Raw genomic sequence first — 16982 nt, forward strand, 5'->3', positions numbered from 1 at the left:
TAGGGAAAGCATGACACACTGAAGCAGAGTGTGGATAAAAGGAGATATAGACAGACAGACAGACAGATAGACAGACAGACAGACAGATAATTAATAGAGTGAATTAAAGGGTCCTGATGGAAGTTAGGAGACCATGATTCCCATCTCGACCACACAATTTCAATCTACTAGTTAGATTTTTTTCATGTAGTCACCTTGGAATTACAATTACTATGATGCTTTAATGAGAAGGGCATTTGATGAGAAGACACAGGGGGAAAAAAAGCATCATACTTGTAATGGCTATTCCTGGTTGTCAACTTGACTATATCTGGAATGAACTACAATCCAGAATTGGAGGGCTCACCTGTGATCCAGATCTTGAGGCTGGAAGACACAAGTTTCTGACCTAGATCTGGCATAGAGATCTTGAGGCACAGTGACCGAGTGAAAAGCTTAGGCCCAGACAATGTAGTCTATGCCTTTAATCTCAGGAGACTGAGGCAAGGAGATCTCTGAGTTCAAGTTCAGCCTGAGACAGGCTAGTCCCAGATCCAGGCATGGTGGTACACACCTTCTGCTGTAGGCCTACATAAGGACATTGGGAAATGGAAGATTCACTCTTTCTTCGATTGCTTGTGCTTACTAGCCAACACATCTGTTGGGCCAGCTGAAACAACTAGCATCCTGAGACTGAACAACTACTAGATTCTTGGACTTCTCACCCACACCTGCCCATTGTTGGGTGAATCGGACTACAGACTAAGTCTCACAATAACCTACCTCAATATAGAGAGACATTCCACAAGTTCTGTGACTCTAGAGAGCCCTGACTAATACAATACCCATAGCCAGTTACCTTCCTATAGATCATCTCAGAGAGTAACCAAAATCAAGACCACCAAAGAATGTCTCTTAACAGCAAGGTTTGATCTCAGATGTGAAGGGATGGTAAACTTGTTGGCACTCACTGCCACCCATGAAGGTGGCAGGGGCAGAGGAAAATGATACAAGACTGATTGTGTTTGCTGTTTGCTTTCTGGGCAGGGACTAAGCTCTTCTTGTGCTTTGTGTCTGAAGTTTGAACTTCAAGGAGTATCAACATTAGGAAAAAAAAGTGTGAAGAATGAATGCCCTTCCCCTGTGAATAATCTGCAGCTACAAATTTAGGAAAGAGCAGACACACTATGGGGAGTGGACTGGTAGTCTTAGAAGCCACACCTCCCATTCGCAAATATAACTGGCACCAGTGGAAAACAGGACAGGGGTGGGGTGGGGATATGGAAGAAAGAAAGTTAGATCTTTATCCAATTAATTTCCTTAAATATTCTATTTTATTTATTATTAGCATGGTGTGTGGAGGAGATAGCCACATATGTGCTATGGTGTACTTGTAGAGTCTTTAGGTCAGAGGCCAACTCTCAGGAAACAGTTCTGGACTTCCACCTTGCTAGGGTTGGGCCACTCTTATTTTTCCTGTGCTGTGTGTACTACAGGCTTGCTGGCCTGTGAGCTTCTGGGAAGTTCTCCTATATCTGCTTGCTATTTCAGAGTAAGAGTTCTGGGTGTTACAGCTGTTTGCCACCAGTGCAGTTTGGTGGCTCACACCTTTAATCCCAGAGTTTGGGAGGCAGAGGTTGGTGGATCTCTGAGTTCAAGACCAGCCTAGTCTACAGAGTGAGTTACAAGTCTGGCAGAGGCTGCAGAGAGAAATCCTGTTTTAAAAAAACAAAAAACAAAAACAAACAAACAACAACAACAAAAACAGCCAGGAGACAGGGGGTGCTGTGGGGGACTAAGCAGATCAGACTCAGACCATCAGGACTGCTTGGCTGAACCATCCAAAAATGGTTCCCAGTTGATTTTTCTAACTGAAGAATTCTTAATTCTTAAAAGATGAAAAAAAACCTAACAGATATTTCTGTTGTTTATTATACAACCAGTAAGACTCCAGACAAGGGGCAGCCTGGGTAGAAAGATAAATTTATAATAAACAACTGTCAGTCTGTGTGTTAAAAATTCTGGAATCCATGCAAAGTGGAGCAGGCAGATCCAGAAGGCTTGCCTAATCCAGTCTGTTCATCTGGAAGCTCTTTTGCTACTGCAACTTGACACAGACTCATTAGCTGGTCTCTTAGGATCAAGCATGTGGTACCCCACTAATCATGGTTTACTAGCAGTTGCCCATAACTATGTTTGGAGGAAAACACTAAGGAAATCCAATTTTCCTCCAGCAATAACAAAAAGGGGGCTCCTGAGAAACAGAGGGTTCACCCTGGAATGCATGTAAGTAATTCACCCGCTCACTTTTCCAGCTCCACAACACATAGATGGAAAAAACATCACATTTTCATAAAATGTGTAGAAATAACAGCTTTTGATGCAAGGTGTCAGAGAAGGATGAGCTTGGGATAACTTTCACTTTGTTTCCATTTGACCAGCCATGGACTCCAGCTGCAGAACACCACCAAGCAACTCTGGGTTTATCCCACTGTGATACTCTGCTTCTTTGGGTGTTTCTCCATGTTCAGGCCTTCAGAGTTCATTCTTAATCCATTTTGTTGTCTGAACCCAGTAAGAATCTCACCAGCACAGAGGTAAGCTAATGGGTACATATTTTAATAGGGGTTAATTTCACAGGACTTGAACAAGACGGTTAGGGTCAAATAATAGTAGGGGAAAAAAAAAAAACTTTGAATTCCAGTGAGCCCCCATTTTCACAGAATGATTACACAATAGAACGCATTCTTCCTCATGACAATTACAAAAAATATTAAGCCAAACATTTATTTAACATCTACAAAGAATATTTTAAATTTTAGAGTTTTGATGTTAGTCTAGATATAGGTATAGATAGAGATAGAGATAGATAGAGAGAGAGAGAGAGAGAGAGAGAGAGAGAGATATGATAGATGATAGAGATAGAGCTTTTCTGGTCTCCATTGTTTCTATCACATTTGCCCAAAAATGTAGTTGTTCTCTGCCATGGGATTGCCTTTTTGGAAACCAGTAGGTTGCCGTGGTACAAGCAGGATAATAAGAAAGTGTAATACAATTACATGTCATGTTTAGTGAGTAATGGACTGTATGTTAGTTGACTATAGTTAAGGCCATGACATTTCAGAGAATTCCTGTCCTTCAGTGCCACTGTGGTCACCACAACTCACACCTCAACACTTATTTATGCATTTATGTGACATCAGTGTAAATAAACCTACTGCTACCCATAAAAAATATAACATATAGAGACTCTCGGTTTGATTCCCAGCCACCTACATGACAGCTCACAACTGTAACTCCAGTTCCAGAGGATCTGGCACCACTCACACAGACATAAATGCAGGCAAAAGACCAATGCATATAAAATAAATAAATTTTTAAAATTATATATATAGATATAGATATAGATATATAAGCATACACATTTATATAGTATGCAGTGTAAACTCAATAATGATGATAAATGCCTCTTACTGTCTGCTCATTTACTGCTCCTTTTATCATTCTCTTAAGGCATGTTTTATTTTTTACTTAAGTACCGATACAACAACAGCATCAGCCCTATACATCTTATGGTTTACTATGGTTACTGTATCTTTCAATTGCATCATATTCTCTTGTGTTTAAGTTAACCTCATGTTTTACTAACAGTATTATCGTGCTTCTATTCACACATAGCTGAGCTGTATAAGTTGTATACAGTTCCTGGGTGCACACTCTGTGAAGTTTGCACAACAAATAAATTAGCCAAGCATATCAACAACACATGGTTATATATTTTTGTGACTCTTAATTTTGAAAAACTATTTAGCAGCAGATGTGATATAAACAGATTTACTTCCTGTATTTGCTTCCTCTCCTGGAAGCCGAATTCTCTTACTTAAAAAGATACTTCTTACTGGGCATGGCAGCCCATGCCTTTAATCCCAGCACTCAGGAGGCAGAGACAGAGGCGGACGGATTTCTGTGACACTGAGGCCAATCTGGTATACATAGCCTGTTCCAGTTTTATCAGGAATGCATCCCTCCCTTCCTGTCTTTCCTTCTATCTAAAAAGACACAAGAAGAAAATGCACTAGCCCCACTAAAAGATCACCCTGAGCCGGTTTTACTATCTCCAACCCACAACAATGAAAATGTCATATGGAAGGTAGCATCATCTTTGAAAGCTAAGTGGTACTGGAATTATCAATAGGAAATTAGTAAAGACAGAATCCAAGCAAAGCCCAATGGCTTCAGAGTTTCTTGAACTGAATGAAGCATGTCACATTTAAGACAAAGGTCAGAGATGAGGCAGAATCAGCTCAGCATGCCCACCAGGTTTGTGCCTGCATACACTATGGATAAGTGAGTAAATCCTCCTTCAGAACCACAGGTTAGTTGTGGGCCCTCATGTGACCTTGGTGGGGCTACATGTCAATGAGGGAGAGTTCAGTAAACCCAAGAGACTGAATCTTACCCATCACAATCTTTTGAATCCTTTTCTACCTATGAAACTTGAGTGTCCATGTGTTTGTCATTGCAATAGTGATGTGAACCCACATTGAACTCAATCTAGTAGTGACATCAAAAGCCATGGATAGGGTGAGAGGAGCTTGCAAGCCCAGCAAATTGTAAACAGGAAGAAAATGGAGTACGTTACTAACCATTCGCTCTTGTTCCAGTGTGTGTGTGTGTGTGTGTGTGTGTGTGTGTGTGTGTGTGTGTGTCTACACAGATTTCAAACAGGTGGAGGCAGTGGTGGAACAAGTAAATAGAGGTGTTCTACTTTTTAACATTGAGAACCCTATACCTGATCCTGCTAATCTTTGTATAAGAGTAGTTTGGGATTTTTTTCAATGTATTCATTTATTAATTCATGTGTATTGGTATTTTTGCCCACATGTATATCTGTATGATAGTATTGGATCCCCTAGAATTGGAGTTACAGAGAGTTGTGATCTGCCATGTGGGTGTTGGGAATTGAACCTGAGTCCTCTGGAGGAACAGCCAGTGCTTTTAACTAGCTCTCCAGCTTGCTAAGTTGAAATTTTTTAAGAACTTGGAGATCTCAGATAGTTCAGGGCATTTAAGGTTTAAACTTAACTTGAAATTTTTTTAATTAATTTATTCAACCATTACATGTTACTTGAATGTATATATAGTCCAGAGGACATATGATCTCTTTAGAACTCCTTCTACTGGGATACACCTAAGTATGTAAGTTGCTTGGAGTTTTGGTTTCTTTTCTTTTTCTTTCCCTCCCCAACAACTCCATGTTAGATTATTTTTGTTGTTTCTATTTTACAAAGACACTAGTTTTTCTAGTAATTTACCTGTTAGATCAGTTTTCTATTTTTCCTCCCATTCCCCATGAAGAAGTGTCTGATTAGATGTGACTTTGAGGTACAAAGTTACCATGTGTCCTTTTGAAATGTGCTGTGCTTCTGATCACACCTACTTATCAAATCCACAGATGACAAATGAGATCCTTCCTGTTTGGGTACGTACTCTTACCTGGCAATGCTGCGCCTGTGTTTGTCCTCACCGTACTACCTGCGATACAAACCCCGTCATCATGTTACATGTTGTGGCCTTCGCCATCAGCTACCGTTTATCTGTTTGGCCAAGGTGTGATGCTCATGCAGCACAGCGAGTTCTTTTTTGGGATTGTGTCAGCCACAGAGATAGCCTACTTTGGCCTATATATACAGCAATGGTCAGCCAGAGCACTATCAGAAGTAAGCAGCTACTGTCGGAGTATCACACTGGTGGTCCTACACAGCAGGCTCGGTGCTAGCCCAGCTCCTGGTGTCCCTGATAAACCTACCTACTCTACCCCTTTTTTTCATATCCCTTGGCCCTGTGTCTCTGTGGCTTTCTTTTTCTCACTTTTTCTACCAATGCCTAAGAAAAGCATGTTTTTTCCATACAAAGTCGACAGAGAGGCTTGTCCAAAACCACGGGAACCATGTACTGTCCTCCAGGAAAACCAGAACAACAGAAGTCACCCAGAACTGTTTTGCCAAGCCAGAAGAATCTAGGGACAGAGAGTATGAGCAACCTGGAGCCAGAAAATTACAGCTTTGAGACACTTTGTGTATTGGTTTCGGGATCTGAAGGAGTGCTACTCCTCAAAGCACCTTGTTTACTGGTCCCTGTGGTGGGCTTTTGCCACAGCAGGTTATAACCAAATCTTTGAACTATGTTCAAGTCCTATGGGAACACAAGGCACCCCTCCAAGATTCCTCTATCTATAATGGAGCAGTAGAGGCCATAGCAACATTCGGAGGTAAGTGGACATCTCTCTCCTCCTCTGCTGCTTCCCTCTGCAGTTCATTGCTCCAGATGCTAAACTTGTCCACAGCAGTTGATTAACTATAACCAGAAAGTAAAGTGATTTGGTTTTTAGTTGAGGGAGGGGGTATACATACACATGTGTACATGGCTCTGTTTGCACAGAGGCCAGAGGAGGGTATCCGGTGTCCCCTAAAATGGAGTTTCTCACTGAGACCAGAGCTAGGCTAGTAGCCAGCAAGCCCCAGTGATCCTCTTGTCCCCACTCCCTACAGCACTGGGCTGCACAAGCACATCCAACCTCTTACAGGTTCTCTGGGGATTTGAACTCAGGTCATCAAGCTTTCATGACAAGACCTCTTACCCACTGAGCCATCTTCCCACTCAAGAATAGAAGGCACTGAAATACAATATTTTCCATACTATATGTGACAGTTACAAATAACTCAAGAATAAAGCTTAGAACCAGTAGTATATTTCTAGTAGAATCCACAGATTCCATTTCGTTAAAATAGGTGTTGATAATGTGCCCTGTTCCTCCAGTATTATGTTCACATGTTTTAAAGTTTGATCATTTGTTTTTATCATTAGTTTAAAGATGAGTAAGATCAATATACCTTCTATTTTTTTTATCTTTTTTCATGTGTGTATTTGTGTATACATGCAAGTCTGCACACGCAGGTACATGTGAAGGCCAAATGACAGCTTTAAGTATCACCCTTTGGGTTCATCCTTTTTTTTTTTCTTTATTTTCTTTTTTTTTAAGCAAGGTTTCTCATTGGCCTGTAACTCACCCAATAGACCAAATTGTCAGTTTGGCCAGTTTCTTCTAGAGATCTACTTGTCCCATCACTGTGAATACAATATACTACCCAGCTTCTTATGTGGGTTCTGGGACTTAAACTCAGGCATGGACTCCACTCACTAAGCTAACCCAGCCCTTTATTGTTTTTGTTTTTGTTTTTGTTTTTGTTTTTGTTTTAGACGTGGTTTCACAACACAACTTTGGCTATCCTGGCTGTAGACCAGGCTGGGCTTGAACTCTGAGATCCCCCTGCCTCTGCCTCCCAAGTGCTGGTATGAAAAGCAGGTGCCAACATTTCTGGGTTGTTTTACTCTTTTTAAGCTTGTGTACAAGTGTGCTGGGCACATTTCCCCCTGGGCCTCTCTCTGTGCCCTTGCCTATTCTTTTCCTAGTTGTTTGATGTTTTGTTTAGTGTTTTGGATTCAGTGTATTGCAGATACAGATCCCCTCTCTGCCCCTGAAGAGCAAAGCCTTTCCTCCCTCCCGTTCTGTAGACATCCCCTGCACCCGACTGCTTCTCTTCTCCCTGCAGATGCCTTGAATTTCCCACAATCTCATTGGTTGACTCTCGCCATTATTTCCTGAGCTACCAGAGTCAAGACTGTTTCTAACATTAAAAGAAAAGAGAAAGTGCAGAATTTTTATTATTAACTCTAGAAAATACATGAAGGTTTCCAGACTCCTACCCAGAGAGTCTTCCTAGGGACCTTCCTACCTCGAGGCTGCACACCAACCGTTTTCACATTTCAAAAATCACGTAATTTCCATGATGTTACTCTCAGGATTCTAATATCAAAAAGAAATTTGCCTTTGAAGCACACTGGGCAGTAAATATTTATGTAGTCGTAAATGGAAATGTTGCATGAGCCTTTGAAGATGTGTTTTAGGAAGTGAGGTACTTTTCCACACCTTCCTCTACAGAAAGCTTCAGAAATGCACGTAGCCTCTGTGTCGTTGTTGTGTCCCTCTTGGAAGGCTTCCACTAACTCCTGAAAGCCAAGGCTGAGGAAGAATTGGATCGCTGAAATTATTGCTCTTATGGCTGAAATTCTTGGGGAGAGCTATTCCTTTTTCGAGACAGTTCTGTCACAGATCACCCACCAAAAAATAACCTGCCAATTGTCAATAATTTGAGTCCTTTGTTCAGTTGCTAACTGGTAACCTTTTCAAACTGTATATATCAGTACAGGTCCTTTTTTCCCCTAAACCCTCAAGGAGATCAGTTCAGCTGTAGCAGGAGGAGGATCACTTGAGCCCAGGAGTTCAAGGGCAATGTAAGGAGATCCCCAAGATCCCCCAGGTCTAGGAAGGCTGGTAAAAAGAGGAGGAAGGAAGGAAGGAAGGAAGGAAGGAAGGAAGGAAGGAAGGAAGGAAGGTATTGAGACACCCATTGCTCCAAAACATGCAATTTAAAACAACAGAGCAACTTTACTTCCAAGGCATCTACATGCTACCCTGGGTGTTATTTTAATGACTGGGATACTGTGTATGCCCCACACAACTGTATTTAGGCTCTTTCTATCCCTTCTGCCTGATGAGTCGTTAATGCTAATTAAAAGTATAACAGCAAACTGGGTTGAAAACAAATTGGAAGTGAGAAAAAGAAAAAAGTAAAAGAAAACTTGAGGCCTTTGTTCAGGTTCCTTCCTGCCCAGTCAATAGCTTGATTCTTCCCTGTTGTCTGTTTCCAGGAGCTTTGGCTTCGTTCTCAGTGGGCTATATAAAGGTCAACTGGGATCTTCTAGGAGAGTTGGGACTGGCTGTCTTCTCGGCTGTCATCGCAGGATCTCTGTTTCTCATGAATTACACACTCAGCATCTGGTGTGCTATGCTGGCTATCTACTGGTCAAGTCTAGCTATTCGTTTCTTATAACCATCGCAGTGTAAGTATCAACCGTTCCTTTCTACGCTTTGTGGGTTCCAAAAGACTCTCTGGGAACTTCAGAAGGATTTTAGTCCATTTCAGGGTTAAATATTAACTACATATTGACTGGAATTCAGTGAAGCTATTGTCTTGTTTAGCCGAATAGAGTTGAGTCATCAAAGGAAGAAATCTGGGTGCCATAGGAACCAAAAGCAAGGGTCTATGAGCTCCTTTTGATTTCTCTTTACTTCCAATGATGTTTTTCATAATAAGGTCCAGTGTTATTTAATTTCAAATGCATAGGTTTAGATTTATCCATAGCCTCATTTAGTTGTGTGAGAAGTTCTAAGCACATACTTTTCCGGGAACAAAACATTCTCAGGAAAGTTATAAAAGTTGAACTCAGGTGGTATGGGATGGGGAGGGAATGAAGCAAAGATTATAAGAAAATTTCAGCTTCACTTATACTTGGGGACTGTGCCCTTTTGAATAATTTTTAAAATAAGGTCTCTGAAAATCAGAGTTCCATTAATACTTGTATCTGCTTTTTAAGAGGTTTTTGTTTTGATTTTTAAGAAAGAAATTATTAAAAGGCATGCAACATATATATGGGTACAATTAAAACTGGCTACAAGGAATTGTCTTTAGGAGCAGGCTGTGAGGTTCAGTTGGCAACATGCTTGGCCCACATGCATGATCCCTAGCACTACAAACACTGACATGCTAGAACATTCCTGTTATTCAGATCATGAGAGGTAGAGGAAGAAGGATCAGAAGCTCAAGGCCATTCTTGGTGAACTAGCAAGCTTGAAGCCAGCCAGGGCCACATGCATCTTGTCTCAGAGAAGGTATAGAAAAGAGTATAGTTAGTGCCCTTTGGTATTAGCCAAAAAGAGACGAGAAATGTGCATTTTAGTTTCACACTACATCTGAGGAAGACTGACAAGTTTTATCAAGTTTCTTTTTTAAGATTTTATTTCATTCTTTAATGATTTATTTATTTTATATATATGAGTACTCTGTTGCTATCTCCAGACACACCAAAAGAGAGTATTGGATCCAATTACAAATGGTTATGAGCCACCATGTGGTTGCTGGGAATTGAATTTAGGACCTCTGGAAGAGCAGGCAATGCTCTCAACCATTGAGCCATCTTTCCAACTCCTTTACCTTATGTATATAAGTGTTTCTGCCTGCATGCATGCAGGTCTACAAGTACAGTACTTGAAGAGATCAGAAGATCTCACTGGGATGCCTTGAAATGGTTGTGAGCAGCCATGTGGGAGCTGGGAATCAAACCCTGAACTTTGGGAAGAGCAGCTAGTGCTCTTAACCTGTACGTCATCTCTCTAGTCCCTCAAGTTTCATTTTTTAACTTGTGAAAAAACGTTTGATAAACAAAAAAACATTGGAATATGAGTCTGAAGGCCAAAGATCATGAGAAAATGCAGGTGTCACTAGTTAGCAAATGTTCTGGTTTCATTTCTGTTGCTGTGACAGATACTCTGGCAAAAAGCAACAGAGATTAGAAAATTATTAATTTGGTTTATAATTCCAAGTTATAGCTCAACGCCTTTTAGGGGGAGTCATATTATATCCATGGTCAAGAGCAGAGAAAACTAATGTATTCTTGCTTCTTGTCCTCAACTTTCTCCTCTGTTCAGCTCCCCTCCCTAGGGAATGGTACCACCCACATTAGTCCAAACAGGCTTCCAGATACATGTTCACAGGCTAACCTGATTTAGATAGAGCCTCTTTAAGACTCTATTCCCAGATGATCCTAAGTTGTATCAAGTGGGTGATTAAAATCAATCATCACAGAAAGCTAAAAAATTTTTACTGAAATATCTTGGTTTAATGAATCAAGTTAAATACCGAGTTTCATTGTTTGTAATGAGAATTAAAAGGCAGAACTATTATTATTCCTTTGTATTTAAAAAAAAAAAAAAAAAAAACAACAACATTCAGAATCCAAAGCCTTTTGTCTTCATTCTAAGAAATGTGATCAGACTTTGAAATCTTTATAGTTAAAAACTAATGATAGATTCAGTCAGTTGAACAAACAACCGTGGTCTGAATCTTCCCAAGAACAATCACCTACCATACCTTCTGACTGTAGGCCATAAACAATTAACTACATACATTTTTTAAAAGTCCTCAGATTGAATTATGTTTGTATTTTTTATAGAAACTTCATTGAGAACATGTATGAAAGCAACTTACATTCAATATTCTCAAGTTATGGGATGTTAATGTTTAAGTTTAAGTTTTGGAAAGTGCTAGATTGTACAGGAGGAATTTCATCATAGTGCCTTTATTCCAGCCTTTAGAAATATTGAGCTCTTTTTCTTTGCTCTGCCTGTTTGTCTATACTGGATATAGAGCTAGATAGGACACGCTTTAACAACACTGTTTTCAACTCTTTGTTTTGTTCTGGTTTCTTGTTTGGTTTTAACGCAAGATTTCAAGCACAACCAAGGTGACCTTGAATTTCCTATGTGGCCTAGAAGGGCTGCGGATTCCTCCTGCCTCCTGAATGCTGGTATTATAGATATTACAGGAGCTCAGCACCAAGCCCAGTTTCAGTTTCTCTCCTTTAGATAAGAACTTTATGCATGCTACGGTTAAATGCTAACTCAGCGTTTAATGACAGCTTTCAGATTGCAGTTAACCTGAGCTTAGAACGTTACGCCCTGGTGTTCGGCATAGACACCTTTATTGCCTTGGTGATTCAGACCATCATGACTATGATTGTAGTAGATCAAAGAGGGCTCCAATTGCCAGTCACTACTCAGGTAAGCTACAGGAGTTCTGTTACCTATTACTGTGTTATAGTACCTGTGTATAGGCAATAGGTATATATAACTCTGTATATAGGTATATACTAACTCTGTATATGTAATAATTAACTCTGCTACCTATTAGTATATTAACTAATATTATGTTACCATTGATATTGTAGCTCGGAATATAGAATAACTAGGTTAACTCCAAGATGTCTTAATCTTAAAACTAGCAATGTTGAAGGCTTTAAAATTTTTTCTTCAATTATGAACAATTTTAAGTATGCAGCCCATATTTATAACACCAACTAAGTATATAGCAACTAGATTCCTATCTACTTGAAGAAGGTGGATAAAAGGAAAACTACTATTTAAAAGTCATTATTAGATGCTGGTACATAACACTGAACCAGCCTTCAAGCATAGACATGTGGACAGAACCCTGAGATCTCCCGAGGTTTCTCTCTACCATTGCTGAAGTAGCTAGGATTTGAACCTAAGCATTCTGATGCAAAGCCAGGCACATATCTTACCTTCTTAACCTTGGTTTATCTGAGATAGAAGAAGGTAGTCTCTAGTCAGAATGACCCTTAGTTAGTTCTGGATCTCAATTACCCCATAATCCAATAAAACAAGGAAGATTTTTTATATACTACCAATGACATAAGCGCTCAGATTTTATAAGTGGCTAATTGTTTGTTTTCTTCCAGTTTTTAGTTTATGGGAGTTACTTTGCTGTCATTTCGGGGGTCTTCCTGATGAGAAGCATATATATTCTCTATTCAGCTAAGTGCCAAAAGGAAGTACAGAATCTTGCTACCACCCAGAGCCCCGATGAGCCACACCTACAAGAGCCAAGAGATGTGTTAACAAAGTTCTAACCCAATTACATGGACTCCAGTTACAAAAGGGCAGGATTTCAAGATGGGCAGCCAGAAGTGCTTTGCCACACACAGGCATTCTCTATCAGCACAGATTCCAAAACCATGACCAAATTTCAGCCTCAGGCTAACTGCCCAACTAACTGCAAGCACTCCATATATGGCCATGATAGCTGTATTAGTTACTTTCTTGATGCTATGACAAAATCTCTAACAAGAAGCAACTCAAGGGAGGAACTTAATGTCTCAGTTCACAGTTTGGAGGGATACATTCCATTACAAGAGGGAAGACATGACTGCAGGACAAAGGAGCTTACTGGACACATTGCATCTGCAATCAGGAAGTAAAGAACAATGAAACCTGGTGTTCAGATCACTCTCTCCTTTTTATTCAACATACTACCCCAGCCAAGGGGATGGTGCCACCCACATTTACTGTAAGTCTTTCCACTTCAGTGAACCTAATACAGGTAATTCCTCACAGATGTTCAAAGAGGCTTATGTCTTCTGATTCCAGATCTTGTCAAGTTGACAATATTTACTGCCAATATTAACACCTGGCAACCCTTGTTGGGGGTCCCCATGAATAGCAATAACTTGGAAATTATTGTTCTGATGAGTTCAAAGAACAAGCAAAGGGCGTGGAAACAAACCATAAAGAAACTCCCTAAAGATGATGAAATCCCCAGTGAGCACAGATACCAGCAGGACTGGCCTACAATTGGCTTATGTACTTTGTGGATCTAAAAAGGCAGCACCTGGGACAATTTTCTTCCTCTTCCACTCAGTGTATTTCTGCTGCAACCTCCAGCTCTCTGAAGGAATCACTAGGTTTGGTGCCATTGCTGAGAGTTCCTTTTCAACTCTGAAAATACCGTCATTCTTCTCAAAAGTTGTTACTGGATAGTTTCACTGTTCTCATCTTTTTCTTCTTGTGCTCCCTCCTGGAACTTTGTGTTGGAAGCTTCCCTGAGGAGTCAGTCCAGAAGTCACTCCAGATGCTCCTGTGTGTCCATGGAATGCCCTCGAATCTGCTCCCAGTGGCCAGGGAAAGATGAGTCTCCTTCTTCCCACCATGACCCTAGATAAGTGTTTGATTGATGTAGAACACTTCTGAAGGAAATTCTAGAGCTTTCTGACAGTTTGTTAATATAAGAAAATGTTTGCAGAAATTAAATACTGATTGTTTAATTTATTATTATGTTTGGTCCTAAAGATCAAACCCAGGGATCATAATAGATAAGCATTTGTCACTAAGATATATCCTTGGCCCCATGCTTAATTTTTAAATGCCAGAGAACACATTCAATAAAATATTAAAATTCTTTTTATTGGATATTTTATTTATTTACATTTCAAATGTTGTCCCCCTTCCCAGTTACCCCTCTGCAAACCACCTATCCCATTCCCTCCCCACTACCTCTATGAGGGTACTCCCCCCCTCACCCACTCACCCTCTCCCACCTCACTGCCCTAGCATCCCCCTATGCTGGGGATCGAGCCTACAAAGGACCAAGGGCCTCTGCTCTCATTGATGCCAGATAAGGCAATCCTCTGCTACATATGCAGCTGAAGCCATGGGTCCCTCCATGTGTACTCTTTGGTTGGTGGTTTGGTCCCTGAGAGCTCTGGGGGGGCGGGGGGGGTCTAGTGAGTTGATATTGTTGTTCTTCCTATGGGGTTACAAATCCCTTCAGTTCCTTCAGTCCTTTTTCTAACTCTTCTATTGGGGTCCCAGAGCTGGCAGAACCTCTCAGGGAACAGCTATACTAGGCTCCTGTCAGCAAGTGCTTCTTGGCATCAGTAATAGTGTCTGGGTTTGGTGTCTGCAGATTGGATGGTTCCCTAGGTGGAGCAGTCAGTCTCTGGATGGGCTTTCCTTCAGTCTCTGCTCCACTCTTGTCCCTATATTTCCTTTAGACAGGAATAATTCCAAATTTATGAATTTCTCTGAGTGTTCTCCAAGAATTTCTACCATGAAAACACAGTGAAGTATTTATTGAGCAGTCTGCCACAGGAGAAAAAAAATACTGATTTAGGATTTGTAATTTAAATATATTTTATTCCAAATTCCAAAGTTTATTCAATGAGATTGAAAATAAAATTTATTCCATAGGCCAAAAACAATATCTTCTTAATTGCCATTTTGGTTGTTGTAATTTTGCTACCTATAGTCAGCCACAGTCCAAAACTATCAAGAAGAAACTTCTAGAAATAATACATAATTTAAACTGTATACTGTTCTGACAAGCACAGATGGAAGCTCACTGTGCACCCTGTCCTGTATGGGATATGTCATGGTACTCACTTAGATTCCATAATGGTCTTCCCAGTCTTCAGGTCAACTGTGGTCCTATCTCAATGCTAATGTCCAAGGAAACTTCCATTTTTCTTAAAACTAGATGGGATACTGGGAATGAATTGCTATAAAAGAGACACTGACCATCATAGTTGTATGGATAGGTAAAACAGCTTATGCAGGTTCCATTACTGTCCATTTTTTCAGCATCCATTGGAGGTCATGGAAAATTGTTTTAGTCAAGGTTTTATTACTGTGAAAAAGCACCACAATCACAGCAACTCTTATAAAGGAAAACATGTTGGAGCAGGCTTACAGTTTCAAAGGCTTAATCCATTATTATGGTGAGATGCATGGCATCACACAGGCAGACATAGTGCTGGGGGAGTTGGGAGTTCTACATCTTGATCTGTAGGCAGTAGGAAGAGACTGCACCACACTGGGCAGAGCTCGAGCATAGCAGACCTTAAAGCTCACCCCCACAGTGACACACTTCCTCCAACAAGGCCACACCTTCTTTTTTTCCATTTTTTTAATTTTATATTTTATTTACATTTCAGATGCCATTTCATTTCCCCATCTCCCCTCCCTAGAAAACCCCTATCCCATGTCCCCTTTTCCTTTTATACAATTTTTTTAAGTGTTAGTCAAAGGCTTTATAAGTTTGGTAATGCTCAATCAGAAATGTAACCCAATACCCAACCTAGATATATAAACTGTCTTTGACTGGTGGAGATAAATGGACATCTGCCTCCATGCCCCCTCCCCCTCTCTTTCTCTCTCTCATCACCTTGCTTCTCCTCTCCTTCACCTTCTCCTCTCCTTACTCCATCTCTTCCTCTCCGTACTCCTTCCCCCTTAGCTCCTACTACATATCACCCTTCCTGTTAAAATAACACTTTTCTCTCAAAATACAATTAGAGCATAATTATTCCTATTTGTACCAGTGAGGTACAAGATAATCCTAATACCCAGTCCATCATTTTGTTGACTAACCAGAACCTCTGTCGTCTCTCTTAACTAAAACACTTAGTTTTGAACCTGGCTTTTTCCTTGGCTTAGAATAAATGTCAGCTGAAAACCTTCCACTCAGATCTTTTCTCTCAAAGTAAATAGCCAGGATTGGCTATGAGACTATAGGTCTTCAACCTCGTCAGAAATCTAGAATGACTGAGTTAACCGAAATTATGGGAAGCACAAAGCATAGCTTCTAAAACTTAGCCAATTTATAGAGACTGCTGAACACCTGGACAGCCCCTATACTACAGAACGTTGGAGCATCAAATCTTCAGCCTTCTGGCCCAGAATCATCTGACAGACCTTAGTGATGCAGAATTATTAAGGACTGATTACTCTGTCTAGGTAGATATAATCAGTCGACTATTCTGCAAGTGGAAGGCCACACCTTCTTAATAGTGCCACTCTCTATGGACCAAGCACTCAAACACTTGAGTCTATGAGGGCCGTTCCTAGTCAAACCACCACAAAACTAGTAACAAACCCACCTACAGGCAAAGAATGTGCTCCAGTCAGTGAACATCTGCTGGAGATGCTAGCCAGTAAAACAAGACAAGAAAAAAAAAAAGACAGAAGTCAAAATGGAAAAGAAGCAAAATTTCTCAGAAAGCTACAATATACTCAAGGGGCTCAACTGAAAACTAAGACATCAACAGCTGTGTTTACAACTTGATTGGTAAAAAGCCCATTTATAATGAAACAAGACAATAAATATGTATGAGTTCATTTCCTCTCTTAAATGTATAAAGCACAAGAATGGGCCTGAAAGCACTTCAAGGTTAAGGAAATAACAGCTAAATCTAAATAAAGTTGTCCCTATTTTTTAATTTGGGAGAAAAAAATGGTAGAAGACCTTCCTAAATTATAAACTAAATGCTACCCTTAAGGAAAAATATAACACATTCTACCAGAGAACTACTAAAAGTAATTATTTGAAAGATAAAAATGAACTAAGTCTCAGCCCTAACTGAGCTATCTCTATCAAATCCCTCCCCTCAGAGTTTAGGGAATCCCTTGGAAGAGGAGGCAGAAAGAGTGTAAGAGCCAAAGAGATGGACCACACCAAGAAAACAAGGCC

At 40.3% G+C, this 16982-nt stretch overlaps 1 pseudogene across 1 annotated transcript; it reads left to right on the plus strand.

Annotated features, from left to right (window-relative positions):
• Nucleotides 1-2422: 2422 nt before the first annotated feature.
• Nucleotides 2423-13878, plus strand: LOC117702555 (thiamine transporter 2-like; annotated as a pseudogene). The gene is made up of 5 exons (XR_013070441.1): nt 2423-2576; nt 5435-6250; nt 8752-8943; nt 11578-11719; nt 12418-13878. The product of XR_013070441.1 is annotated as a thiamine transporter 2-like (transcript).
• The last annotated feature ends 3104 nt before the right edge of the window (nt 13879-16982 follow it).

The sequence above is a fragment of the Arvicanthis niloticus genome, unplaced genomic scaffold (assembly GCF_011762505.2).
Source record: "Arvicanthis niloticus isolate mArvNil1 unplaced genomic scaffold, mArvNil1.pat.X pat_scaffold_981_arrow_ctg1, whole genome shotgun sequence".
NCBI lineage: Eukaryota > Metazoa > Chordata > Mammalia > Rodentia > Muridae > Arvicanthis > Arvicanthis niloticus.